Source organism: Boleophthalmus pectinirostris, unplaced genomic scaffold (assembly GCF_026225935.1).
Source record: "Boleophthalmus pectinirostris isolate CB_2022bp ecotype Guang Dong unplaced genomic scaffold, ASM2622593v1 HiC_scaffold_2, whole genome shotgun sequence".
NCBI classification, from domain to species: Eukaryota; Metazoa; Chordata; class Actinopteri; order Gobiiformes; family Gobiidae; genus Boleophthalmus; species Boleophthalmus pectinirostris.
In genome coordinates, this window is record NW_026571152.1 from 35,294,511 (window position 1) to 35,300,510 (window position 6,000).

The following is a 6,000-nucleotide window of genomic DNA, read 5'->3' on the forward strand; positions in this document are numbered from 1 at the left end:
TTATTTTTCATTCACACATGTTTGAGCAATCCAAATTTTTTTGTCTGTCCACATCTCCAAAGCTCAAAATGCTTAGTTCTACCTTGTGATGTCATGAAGTGGTAGCTACCTTTTATTTTTAGTTCAGTAGATGTTGGCAATTCCAGGGTTGAAATGGTCCAAATGATTCTAGTAAAGGTGTAAGAAGTTTAAAAACACAGAGGAGCACTTCCCGCATTACCACATGAGATCGCTTTTCTGTTTGAGCTGCCACATTCCAAAAAGGGTGCAATTCTGGCTCCATCGACTCCTGGCTTCAATTCTATTTTTATTGTAAAAGCATGGCCTCTCGCTCTGTAACTGCTGCTGTCAGGGTCCTCATTTTGATCTTAAAATGTTCATATTAACTCACTCTACATGATCTTTAGGTTTTTATTTCGCTATTTTGTTAGTAAATTAATTGCTATTCCTAATATTCAGATCTGTCCCAAACTTGTCCCTATAACTGAAGCATCAATGAGCTTCATTTGACTGGAGTCGAATACTATGTTAGACGTTACACTCACTTAGTCCACTTCTTTATACAGTGTATGGTCCCAGTGCACAAATTAAATAATTTCCACAACGCATTTGTACGGAAGCCCTGAGCAGCAAGCAAAAAACAAACAAACAAACAAACAAACAAACAAAAAAGGCACATCATTTGGTCTGCATTTTCTAAGTCTTTTTCTTTTTTTTGTACCAACAGTTTTTTTGTTTGTTTGTTTGTTTGTTTTGTTTTTTACTGTTATTGTGGCTGATGGAAAAAAAAATCTATGAGTATTTTTGAGTTGTTGGTGTAAAAAAAAAAAAAAAAAAGACATTTAGGCTCCATTTTCTAAGTCTTTTTTTTTTTTTTTTTTTTTTTTTTTTTACTGTTTATGTGCCGAATGAAAACAAAAAATCTAAAATCAAACACTCCAGAGCCTTTTCCAAGTGTTTTCCCAGTATATTTGTTTAAATGCCAATGTTCAGCACAGGTGAATATGTAATATCAATATGAATATGATTTATTTATTTATTTGATTTGTTGGTGAAGTCAAGATTTATTTATTTATTTATTTATTTTTTTTCGGCGTTGATGAAAAAAAAAAGACTTTGAAAATTGAGCCCAAGTTACGTGTTTCTTTTTCTTTCTTTCTTTTTTTTTTTTTTTTTTTTTTTTTGGCTTGCCACTCAGGGCTTCCGTACATTACACTACTTTGTAATGATTTCCTAATTCATTAATGTAGTTAGCTAAAATAAATGTGAAGAAATTTTGTCTCTCGAAATCTGCTTCAAAACAATACAAGGACATCCCCCGACCTCACCCACCGACTGCATAAAGAAGTGTAAAGAAGTGGACTAAGGGAGATGTTGTGATTTTCTCGATACATCTTGACTATAGGACTGTTTACATGATGTCATTCACGAGGCATCCAGACTGTGTTTTGAAGACCGTTTCCGGACAGGGCCGATGTAAAGAGCGCATGCCACACTTGGTCTCCCGGGGCAACTTTTCCTTGACCAGTTGTGATGTGTTGACTGGTTGAGTGTGTGGATTAAAGTGCTACGATAGAGAGCGTACAGAAACGCAACATCCAAACTCCAGTGACCTATAATGAGATACAAGTAGAAAGCAGCTGTGAAGACCCTCTCATTTACTTTAATCTGTCGATCTTAGAGAAAGGCTAGTTTATTTTTATGCAGATACTTTTAAATTGAATTGGAAAGTGCAAATATAAACCAATATCTATGTCTCTGTAAAAGTAAAAGTTTTCAAATACTGATTTTATTAAGGGGTCCATATTACGCCATTTTCTGATCTATGTTATAATGTTGTTTCCTCCTCAAACACACACTATGGTCAAAAGTTTTAGAACACCCTAATTTTTCCAGTTATTTATTTCAATTCAAGTCGTGCACGTCCAATGAAAGCTTGAAATGGTACAAAAAGGTAAGAACTGAACAGACAGAGGTTAAAAAAAAGATAAAAGATACAAAACACAAGTCCAAGCTTTGCCAAAACTACCTCAGGAAAAAAGAACAAGATGGTAAACTTGTCCGGCACAGTGTCCAGACTTAAACCCCATCGAGCTGATTTGGGATGAACTGGACAGAAGAGTGAAAGCCAAGCAACCTACAAGTGCCACACATTTATGAGAACTTCTGAAACAGACTTGGGAAGAACTTTCTGAAGAATATTTGATTTCTATTGTAAAAAGAATGAGCCACAAGTATGTTCAACTGTTATATTTGCCAAAAAATTGACACTTTCATGAACTTTAGAATACGTTTTGGTCTGTAAATTCATTTCATGATTTCTTTTTCAAATCAGATTGTTTATTTGTTCTATGCTTACATTTCAGAGTGCAGTGATAAAATAAACTGAATAATTTTCACTCAGCAACTGGGAAAAGTGTGGGGTTCTAAAAGTTTGGGCAGTAGTGTGCCTAGAGTTGTGTTTTTTGTTTCATTCACACATGTTTACATTGACATATATTTAGACTGATTTCTTCTCTCAAACTGAATACAGGAAGTGCTCCACTGTGTTTTTAAACTCCATAAACCTTCACTATAATCTTTTGAATAATTTTAGCCCTGGAATTGCCGATCTCTGCTGAACTAAAAGATAAAGAGTAAACTATTGCTTCATGACATCATAAGGCGGAACAGAGCATTTTGAGTTTTTGTAGACAGACTAATAATCCGGAATTACTCAAACACGTGTGAATGAAACAAAACACAACTCCAGGAAGCTTTTTAATGAGGTAACAACATTCTAACATGACTTAAAGTTCACAAGAGTCAATTTTGCTTATAGGACCTTTAATAAAAACAATAAAACATTATTCTGGTACCAGATTTTTGCCTAAAGCAGCTTGTAACTGTGTCACCCACTTAAAGTTGTGGATATTAGACACCAACAATAATAACGGACTAAATTACTGTATTTTAAAAATATATTTAACAGACACTGAGTGGGTTTGCCTGTCAATTTTCCACTTAAATGTCACCTCGGTAAACATCAAAGCTCTTGCAAAACCCCAGGATCCCTGTTTAAATACCTTTTACTCCCTGTTAAAAATACAAGGCACACACTCCAAACGACTGACTCCACTGCGGCTGCTGGGTTAAAAGGGCCCATTAACACAGGCTACTTCCGACGACCAGAGTTCAAACAAGCTTCAACATTTCTATTAGAGACGACTCCTGTAGCAGACATTTTAATTCAGTGTGCTTGCCTTTCCATAGGGACTGTAAAGTATTAAAGGGCTCATATTACTCTACTTGGGCCTGGAGATGCTTCACTTGGAATGTTCCACAATATGGGTTTGGTAACTTCTTTAATATATATTTATTAGCAAAGTCACGAGTCCACAAACCTGACCTGACTTGGCCTGGTGGTGTCATTTGCTTGTGCATAATAAAGGTGCATATTACGCGATGTTGTTTCCAAAACCATGCCTGGAGTTGTGTTTTGTTTCATTCACACATGTTTAAAATAAACAGGGTTAGACATTCATAAGTGATTTCACTGCTGCCTAAACCCCTTTGGTCATAGTTTTATGTGAAATGTTTGTAACAAATGTTTGTCTATTAAGTACATGATTAAGTACACGACAAAAGAAAATAAACTACTGCTAACTACTACTATAAATATCCTGCGAATCTAGGCTGAGTTTGTTCTACCTTGTGATTACATGTGGTAATACAGGAAGTGCTCCATGGTGTTTTTTAAATTGCATCTACTTTCACTAGATTCATTTGGAGCTTGTCAGCCCTGGACTTTCCCATCTTTACTAAATAAAGTAGATGTTAACTATAAAACTACCGCTTCTTGATATCGTAAGGTGGAACAGCAGAGGCGGCGCTATCATTAGGCAACAGTAGGCAGCTCCCAAGGGCCCCCGAACCTGGAGGGGGGCCCCAGCCAATTGTTCAGTGCCCTCAGAGCAATTTTCAAAGCGATTTTCTCTCAATATGACATTAAATGACAGTAGTTTACTTTTAAACAAAAAAACACCATCAAAATATTATCTGACTGTCAAACTATTTTAACTGTCAAAGTGTTCTCCCTGTTCACGGTAGAATGGACTAATCAGCTTGACCCTGATTTTAACATAATCATAGCGTAATCTTAATCATATGTAATGGATGTAAACAAAAATGTAATTGTACTGGCCAAAAAAAAAAAAAAAAAACTACTTTCAGTTCTGGTTTTCTGGTAGGCGACCGAACTAATAAGACAAAACATAATCCAAATAAACATGTGGGTGTCTCATGAACAATGGGGAAAGACAGACAATACATATAAAAAAAATATATATTATTTTATTATTTAATTTTAAATTTTTTTTTTTTTTTTTTTATTTATGTTATTATTTGTTTATTTATTATTATTATTATTTAGTTTATTATTTATGTACTGTTATTTATTTTTCTTTTCTCTGGAGACAGTGGGGGGGGGGGGCCTGGAAGAGGGTAAGATGGTCACATTACATTATTCCTAATAATTATATTATTATTATTATTATTATTATTTCCCCCCTTCTGTGACAGCTGGTTTATGTGCACAAAAAAGTAAAAAAAAATAAAAAAAATAAAAAACAAAACAGTGCATTATAGTGACGGCCCCAAACTCCAGTTCACCTAGGGCCCCATATTGCTCCCTCTGCCACAGTGGAATAGATTATTTTGAGCCTTGGAAATGTAGACAGACTTACGCTTCCAAATTAGTACTCTTAGTTTGGAGTTTTTTCATTTTTTCAGTGAGGGAGCGTAGCGTCTCCCTGGTGCTTGCATTCCCATCCTCCAAATCGCGAATGCGTTTTTCTGCATTTGAGATACGATTTACAAAGGCACGTGTTTCCTTTTTAATCTCTTTCACTGTGTTGTCGAGGGCATCGAGTCGTTGCTCAGCTGAGCCCATCCAGGTGTATCCTCATTAGCCACTGTTTGTCGCTCGTCTTTCGTCGCCTTGGGTCTTGTTGTTCGGCACCTTGTAGTTTGGTACATGAAAGCGAATGGCCAGTATGTAGAGAATAGAATGCCCCAATTAAAGAGGTCTAGTGTGAGGCAAAAACTATACTTTAAGGGTTAGACTGTTGGGAGCGTCTTCAACACGCCATTGCACTAGTCACGTGACCGCCAGTGTAGACAGACTTATAATAAAGGATTACTCAAACATCAAATCAAATCAAATCGAATTTATTTGTATAGCATGTTTTAAACCAGCCATATCTTACCAAAAATGCACAACAATCCACAACTCCAGGTATGTTTTTGAGATGATTACAGCATTAAAACCTGCCTTAAGTCAATTTTTTGTAACATAGGACCTTTAAAAGCCATACTCTTTAACCTTCCAGGCCAAGCAATATCATCTCCTTGAAGACAGGCAGGTAGCAAACCCTCCACCAATAAAGTTACACAGTGAATCTTAAAGCTAAACCGTTTGTTGAGCTGTTAAGTTTGTGAAAGATCCTTGTAAGTGAGTGCAGGTGAGCGTCCCATGTGGTTTTGGGTTCGCTGGCGTAACAGTCTGTCCAAACTTAGGCGTAGATGATAAATCCTGGCTGCTTTTATGGACACTCGGCTCAGACCTATTGACCCCGGCAGTGAGAGCGGGAGGGTGCCACAGCTTGACCCAATGTTCTTTACTGTGGGCAAGACGGCCGCTCCTGCTGAATCATGGGAGCAGGCTGGCAGAGGGGTCAGAGGTCGCCGTAAATTACCAGAGTCATGTTTTGTCTTTTGGAGAGGTGGTCTGGCATTTGGGTCAAGGTTAAAGAGTGACGTCATTCAGAAACAAGAACGCTTTATGATTGTTTTTGTGAAACTGTTAAAGGTCCCATATTCCGCAAAATGAACTCTTGTGAGATTTTTGCCTTGTTAGAACAGTGTTTCCTCCTCAAAAACATTACCAGAGTTGTGTTTTGTTGGATTCACACGTGTTTGAGTCATCCTGTCTACATCACCAAAGCTCAATATGCTCTGTTC